The sequence below is a fragment of the Thalia democratica genome, chromosome 1 (genome assembly GCF_965202585.1).
Source record: "Thalia democratica chromosome 1, ktThaDemo2.hap1.1, whole genome shotgun sequence".
Classification (NCBI taxonomy): domain Eukaryota; kingdom Metazoa; phylum Chordata; class Thaliacea; order Salpida; family Salpidae; genus Thalia; species Thalia democratica.
In genome coordinates this window covers 68,044,557-68,053,703 of record NC_139165.1, presented here as the reverse complement: position 1 = coordinate 68,053,703, position 9,147 = coordinate 68,044,557, and positions in this window count along the sequence as shown.

Below are 9,147 nucleotides of genomic sequence, written 5' to 3'. Positions count from 1 at the left end.
GTAAAAAAAGGACTAATTTAAGTTACTAGTTCCTACAAGAAAAGTTAGTTTATAATAAGATAACTAGTTTTGTTTATTGTAATAAGTAAATTTAATTCTACAAATGCATTTAACTTGTCTATACATACAAGCTATAAAGTTAGAGTAGTTTTAAAATAAAGTTAAAAATCTATAACAGTTTCAACAATTTTCCCATAATGTTTCTGATGGTAGTTTAAAAATATGTTTATATTTATTTGTACTAGCTAGTTGAATTTTATTATTACTTTCTATTTATTTTATCAAAATTGTCTTTTTTAAGGTAAAAGTATTTTACAGCAATAGTCAGTTATTAGGTCATGCATTTAAAAAATTAATACTTATAAGTTTCTAACCAACAAAATCATCGGCGAAAGTCTGCAGAGCAGAAGCCTCTTGTATGCTGTGAGACAAGCTCAAGTATACAAAAGGACCAATTCGATCATCAGACCACAAGCTTCGGTAGACTAAGACAGGTTTCGTCCCCATTAGGACTCATCAGTCAGTCACAACCGAAAAACTTGCAGTCTTCAATCTACAAACGGTTTATCATACTTTCGCATGAAGCTTTCGCGTGATCAACCCTTAAGTTATTAAGTGTGAAAGTTTGCGAAGTAATAAATTTATTTATGTTGAAAATGTTTTTATATGGGTACCATTATTACAGTTTTAAAATTTACTTATATATGTTTATGAAAATAAATTTAGTAAGTAATGCGGAGAGTACAAATTATAATAACTTCTTAGATTTTATGGATTTTCAACATAATAGAAACTTCTTAAACCCTTAAAACCATTTTAGATATTTAATTTTAAGGTTAAGTTTACTCTTCATTTTTAAACTTTTACTTTTATCCTTCATTCTATTATGTGCTAAGCTTTTAATCTGTCAAAAAAATTTCTCACTTGTAGCATTTAAAAAAGTTTTTCTTTTACTTCAAGGCCTTCATTAAAACTATAGCTTTAACCAGGTTGAAAGTTGTAAAGTGATGTTTAAAGATATCTTTGCTAAAAAATACACACCATTACACCAGGGGTCCGCAAGTATTTAGTGGTCGCGGGCCAAATTTCGAAAAAAAAAATCTTTGTGGACCACAGTTGTGGTTTTTAATTAAACATGACCTCTTTAACTCTTCTTTAATAACCCTAGAATATCTAGTGTACATTTAAATGTCCCATAAGCTAGAATACTTAGATTAAGTTTTATATGTACCATCACAGTTATAACTTAAAGTTTTTTTTTACTTTTAACTGTAAACTCCAAATATTCAAGCTTCTGATTTTTGTGGTTTAGCGGGCCAGATATACATGCTCGCGAGCCGCAGTTTTACCTTTTGCATCCTATTAATAGTAAAATAAACTCGCGGTCTAAGTTCGCCGACTTCTTCAGTACACTTTGTTTAATAAAAAGATACTTCGCTCTAAAACTTAACGTTAGATAAATATCACTAGTGACTTATTATTATAAAAGTAAAAGTTTGTCTTTTAGACATTTTGTTAGTTTTTAACTAAGAATTTGTACTTATAATCTGTATATATTTAGTCTTCTGGAAATTTTTCATTAAAATCATTTGCAACTTTTACTAATAGTTGCCGCTATTTTTTCATTCTAAGTGATTTTTTAAATTAATTATTAAAAATTATTAAAATAAGCTACTGTTCTTATAAAGTCTCAGTTCTTATCTGCATGGTTGTTATCTTAGAACAACTTATGCCCCATCTTCGAAAATATGTAAAAATTTCGTTTGTAAAAATTTTAATTCAATAAAAAACTAAAACAAAGTTTTTTTTATAGTTTTAACTTTTATTTATGCTGGTTAAAAAAAAGTTGTTGTACTAAACTACAATAAATCTCAACAAATCATTTATGAGCTTTAAGGATTATTTTTTTTAGACTTCCATGGTCAAATTACATATATGTTTTATAAAACCAGGGTAGAAAAAAATTAATTATTAGAAATTTGTTAAATTAAAGTTATTTTTATCTATAAAAAACAAAGAGAGTTTAAGATGAATTTGACTTTTGATTAAACAGCATTTATTAACAGATACATACATATACTTTTAGTACTCTCTACCAAAAACTAGTTATAAATAAAGAAAAAGCTGCTTTTTTTTTAATGGCTTTTGATGTTATTTAAAACCTTATAAATTGAAATAAAGACATTCTGTATGGAAATCTTACAAAATTAAATGTTGAATTAGAAAACATCATAGTTTTTTTTTAGTTGTTACTAGTTTAAAATACTAACATAACGAACTATCTATACAAATTTATTTAAAAATAATATAGCTTTAAAATAAATTTTGAATACAGACCTAATCAGAATCCTAAAGAAAAATATTTTATATTTTAGACTTATTCAAAAGTAGTTTTTATAATACAAGCGCAAAAAGACTTACTTTAACTTAGTTTTTTCATTTTTAAAACTAAGTCCTAAGAGTAACTTTCATTAATACCTTTAAATAAACACAAAATAAGGATTAATTTTACGTTTTTAGAGCTTTTATGATATTAAAATTTGCAGGAGGTTTTTGTGTAATAGTATATAACGTAGTACTAAAGTTTGACAATTGTACAAAACCATAAATCTCAAGCACCTTTCTAGGCCTATGTTATTCTTAGAATTAAGATTTATACAAATCCGTGTTTAACACCTGTTTCTTTATTAGTTTTAGTATATGTCTACTATTTTAACTCTTAAACATTAAAACCGATAATTGAAGTTATTTATCATTTCTTAAATATATTGATAGTTATTTTAATAAACATATAAACATGTGGTTTAAAAATGAATACTACATGCTTAATTTTCCAGATTAATTGTAATATAATTATAATTTTTAATTTTTAGTTTTATTTTATTTTGTTCACTGCGTTTTCCATTATAATTTCATTTAAGACAAAGTTTTACTGTGAAATACCAATTTTGAATTTTTTTTTTTAACTTACTTGACTTACGACATATACTAAAAAAAATTAATAATACAGTTCAAACAAGTATTTTATAAAATTATACACGCAATTGTCGTAAGCTATTATATTTAATAATTGAAAAAACTGTCATTGTATTCCACATAAAAAGGAGATTACTTTACTGAATAAATAGTATGGTTATAGTGTATTTTAAACCTACACTATAACTCATAGACAAACAAGAACATTAATTTAACTAATACTGATACTAAATTTTACTAAGGCTACTCTATATAAAACTAGGCATGACGATGAATGAACATGTTGTACTATAGAACCATGCAAACAACAATAATAGTATTAAAACTTTACTTTAGAATGTTTTGAATAAATTAAGTTAAAACATTCAAACAAAATAAAATTTATAAAATAATATTAAATTTAACTATTTAGAATTTAAATCAAAAAACTGCATGTAAGAAAAATGCATTGTTTAAAAAAGAACTTAACAATAGACAACAAATAATACAAATGTCTAATTGAACCACAAGTAAGCAGCGGCAAGGTGGTCTAGAATGATGTCACTGACAGAACCCAGTATATATATAGCTGAACATAGTCTAAGAAATATTTCATCAGACTCATTTTCTCCTAACTGTAACTTTGTTCTCCATAATTCAGTGTGCAACTAAATGTAACAGCAGTTTTACTGGTATTCTATACATCATGTTCTAAAAAATGGTTTTCTTTTGATATTTTTTTACTAAACAACTAATATAACTAAAGAGTAAAAAGTATTAAATATTTTTATGTTTTTAAATTGTCTGAACAACTTAAAACACAATTTGATTTAATAAGTTTTATTTGTACAGTTCTTTTTTTAGTAATAGGTTATAAATGTAGTTTGTTTTTACTTTTTTGACAAGCTATTTCCTAGAAAAGACATTAAACTGTATCCATGCTGTATGACTCGGTAACCGAGAAGTTTTTTTACCGTACACAAGGTCGTCGGACCAAACTTTTCGAACGTTTTTTGTCGCTTAATAAACAATAATAAGCAATTTAAATTAAAACCAAAAATTTTCTCCTGACACCATTAACAATAGATAGTATTTTTTAGATGAATTTGTTAACTATTAACTTATTGATAATTATCAACAAAAAATAAAATGTTAGGTAAAAATTAAAAAAATATATATTATTTCTAGATTCAACCAACAAGCATGAAAACATATACACTTAAACATACTAAGCATTTAATTTATAAATTTAAACTTTACTTCCAGTTTTAACAATCTAGATGATTTTGATTCATGTTTGTAAGAGTTCATATAAAGTTGAAAAGCTTCCTACTGTGTAAAAATTAAATTAGTCTAAATTTTTGAAGTGAAAATTTTTATAATAATTTTGTAATTAAAGAAACGAGTTGAATTTCACAAAAAGCTAATGGTTAAAATGAAAACGAATGCAGTAATCAAACTTTAAAAAGTTTACTTAAAATTTAAAAATTTAAATTTTTCAAAAAATAACTAAAAGTACTTAAAAATTTCGTATAAAAAATGTTTTATACCATAAGCACTTTAAAAGATAATATTACAATCAGTCATTCTAATCAAAAAAGCATAAATTGTGTATGACAATTACTACATATATATCTTTTAGGTATTATAGCACAGCTTTAAAATATCGTTAGAAAATCGGTGGACAAAAATATTAGATAGTTTTTTTGTAAAATATAGTTGTGCACTTTAAGAATTAAAACATTAGTAATTTTCAATTTTAATTTAGATTTTTTTTAAATACTGTTATATTGAAGCTAAATTTAATTCTTTTACTTAATAATTTTAAGTGTAGAATTTTTACAAAATTTGGCGTTAGTTTTTGATTCACATTATTAGAAACGTCATACAAGCTAGATGTGTTTAAACAAATATTGTGTCTATTTTGTAGAATAAGCATCTTTCGAATATTTGTTTATGTTATTACAGTTACTTTTTCCATGAAACTAGTTTAAATAAAGTGTTACAAGCATCATGCAACTGTTGTTTTTGCAAACAACTTATTTTTAACAAATGTATTAATAAGTACTGTTATTTTTTAAATTACGGCTTCGATTTTACTTAATCTTTTCAAAAAATTAATTAAAAAAACAATGTCAAAGAGTGTTTTTAGTATCTCAAAAAGATATTCACTGTTGCTGAAAACAGCTTCTATATGTAAACACTTAAGCTGGGATTAAGTCAAGGACAAGCGTGCGTATTCGGAATATTTTACCAAAAGTACTACTCACGTGGGATTAAACCTTCTTGAACCTATTGTCACGTAATTTTCCCTTGTCTGGATTTACGTCTTGGTATTATTTACAAAAACAAAACTTTTTTTGTTGATTGTTTTGTTTTCAAACCGTGCTAATTGTGCAAAATGCAAAAATATAAATACTTTGTTTTTATTTTATACAAAAATAAACATAACGTTTGAAATATGAAAATTTGAAAATTATTTTAATATTATATACTTACTATACTTTTCTCATTTACTTTTCGTTTTTACAAAAAAAAAACAACAAACTTTCACGAGCTCTTTGCTCGGCTTGATTATAATGGTTGACTTGAATTTTTTCTATGTTTTTATTAAATAAGCTCATAAGTTTTCACAAATTTAAAACTAAAAAACAACATAACTTAAATCCATTTACAACTTTATTATCAAAATAGTTTGCCCAATGTGCTTTTTTTGCTAAAACGTACTACTTTTATTTTCCATTTCAAAGTATTGTATAACCATTAAAAACAAAGTATATAAATTTGTTGTATAAACGTAAATAAATTTATTTGCTAGACAAAATTTCACAATTTGTTCTTAGCACCACAAGACTATCAAGAGCAGACCAAGTATACACAAATTGATATGGATGCAATTAGTTATAGAAAATACGTTTAATACTAAGTGTTTGTGTGTTTATAATCTTCATTTGAACTGATATTTTTGTTAAGCTTGTTAAAACTTGTAAATTCTGTTTAGTTCACCGGGTTTTGTTTGTAAAGTAAAAGCGTAACAATTAACTTTAAGACTTATATGTTATTTTATCAACAGTTTAGTAAACTTCTTTTTGACTTATACTTTTAAAAACAAATTACACGTTTTCCTATACTTTTATAGTGTACAAAAATGTTTTCTTTTCTTTTATAACAGTTAAATAGCTTTTTTGTTATTGTTTTATTGCTCTTGAGCTCTTGTGATACATTTAATATAACTTGAACCGGAAAAGTTTAAGAAACACTAAAGTTAACTTCAAAGTTCTAGGGAGATATATAACTAACTAAGTAAATGTCAAGCCAGATTGCAATTATTGAACTTTAGATTGTGTTGGTCATGAGAAGCGAATTTAAAATTTAAAAACAACGCTTATCTAGAAGCAAGACAAATATCAACGTGCGAACATATTTAACAAACAATGTTTTATCGGCAACCATGTTTGATTACCAGAGCCAAAATGCCATCAAAGCAAATGTTTGTCGAACTCATTCTTACCCTGTGCGGTGCACCGCTTAATTGTAAACAAAAAGTATCGCTTCGGCACGATCGGTTTCAAAAGTTGGTTTTTGCTGATTGTTCGTGTCCAAAAATGACATTAAAAGCTTTTTCTCGGATCTTAAAACGCGATAAGAACACACACGTATTTGAATATAAACCGTATAAGAAAATCTTACTTGACTCTAAGAATCTTAGACTAAGTGTACTTAAAGCTTTATTAATAAGTTTTTAACTAAAACTGTTTTAGTATAAAATTTTTTAAATAAATTAATAAATTTCATAAACTTCTTTTGGTTACAATTCAAGTAGTTGAAAAATTGATAGCACACAAAAAAAACTAAAATTTTAATTATGTTTTATGCCAAGTATTTGCAACAAATATCATAATAGAGCATTCATTTTCTGTTTTTAATGTTTTATTCAAATAGTATTTCATAAATGCAATTTAAAAGTTTCAAACTTTCCTACCTTAAGTTACTTAAGATGAATAAATAAATAAACAAATAGTTAGTTAGCTTTTAAAAAGATCATTATAATCAAACTAATACACAAAACAATAGTCTACTTTAAAACTTGATACATATTTTGATTAATTTAAACAAGTTTAGCATTAATAAAGTAAATTCATTACATCTTAACTTTAGTAACATTTATCTTTCTAAGAGTTTATAGTTTTTGTTTAGATATCTAAAGATAATAATTTAACTAAATAATGATGAATTATAGTAATAACTTTGAAAACCTTCGTATCATAAAGAGCAACACTAAAAAATTACACAGTATATATCATTATACAAACAAAACGACATATAAAAAATTTTAAAAAAGCTTATTAAATCTTATTTAAAATTTATAGAGTCAATGTTTTTAAAAGCATTTAATTGTAGTAAATATTATGAGCTGCCAGCTTATAAGTTTTTTTTTCTACGGTTAGTTGTAGCTATTTTCTGATCAACTCGGAAAGAATTTTGTTAGTATTACAAACACATAAAGCTTTATACCAGACAAATAATTGAAATCAAAATTAAAATCTAATTTTTCAGAACGTTCATTAAGTAATCTCAGTTCGCGGAAGAGAATTAGTAATCAACGTTGATAGTATATTGGACAAGCGGATTTAGATGGCATCACATTTGACATTGCCCAGGCGCCAAATCCTACCTGGCGGTCAATTAAAAATCACTGAAGTCGTGACGCCTTCAAACGAAACGAAGCAGTCCGCTTGTTTGCCTGCAAACACAATTAATTCTTGACGCTCTATTTTTATTGCCTTTCTTGTTGTGAATTAGCCGTTATCTCGATAGTTTTATCGCAAAATACTTCCTTCTAACACCCTTATCACACGATTTCAACCGAGTGAAAATTATCAAAATTTAATCAATATTTTTTTGAGAAACACTATGTAAATGAACGATAGCCCAATTTATTTTTGTACTGTCTAGTATGCTCTGAGTTTGAACTCGTTGTTTTTTAAAAAAATATTAAAAAAAATGTTGAACTAAGAAATTTGTCAACCAGCTGTTTTTGCCGAGCTTTGAGCTTAAGATTAATTAGAAAGTTGTACGTCAGCTTAATATTAATTTATATTCATTATTAGAGGCTGCTAACTAATCTATAACAATAGTAGAAAGACTAAATAATAAAAAACAAAACTATAAATAATGTCCATTATGAATTACTTGCCTTTTAGAATTTTTTAAAAAATTGTATGCAATTACGTATAGAAATTCGGCAATATACTCAGTAATTTTAATTATTATAAGTTTAAGGCTGTTATATTTAGTTAGATTTCTAATAAATTATAGTACTGAAATACTTATACTTCTTAAATGTTTTCATTACAAAACATGTTCTAAAATCTGCGTCGGTTAAAACGGAAATTTTTTTTTACAGTTATTCAAAACTTGTTTAAGTACCAACTTAAATTTTTGTTGCGACTAATATTACTTGAATCTTAAACTAACTCTTGAAACTTTTTTTGCAGAAACGTTAAGTAATTTAAATTGAAAAAAAATGCTTTTAGTATAACTCACTAAATTTATTACAAATTTGTTCTAAAAGGATTTATGCACTTATTCTTACATCAAATGTGCTTATAAGTCTAAGCGAGCCGCATAATGACATTAATCCTCAGATTTTTTGTCATTAAACATAATCTACCACCCACCAAGAAAACGGTCAATCGCAGATGGCAAAATCACAGACAAGACAAAATAATCAGCCAAAATAGTTTATTTTAGTTTTAATAACTTTTCACATTACAAAAATTGATTGTCTTTTCCAGACAAAACACTTGGGTGGTTGCTGTGTCGACGAAACAGATCACAGCACGCTTAACTTACGTCATCAACGCTCACATTTATTTGATGAACTGACGGAAGACTCAGGGTTCATTAAAAGTTCTCAGCCGAATTAACAATGGTGGCGATTGTCCCTGACAATTTTAATCCACAAGTTTTAAATTACGTTCTACTTTTCAACTATCTGATAAGTTTTCTTCTTATACAACAACTTAGGCGATTATCAACTAGACTTTGTACTTTGACCCTTTTCTAAACTAATCACTTTAAATTTTAACAAATATAACTTATCACGTTTAAAAAGAAGATTCGAAGTTAGTTTTTACAAGTTTTAGTTTCAAACACCATGAATTTAATTGTAACAAATTTAAATCAACT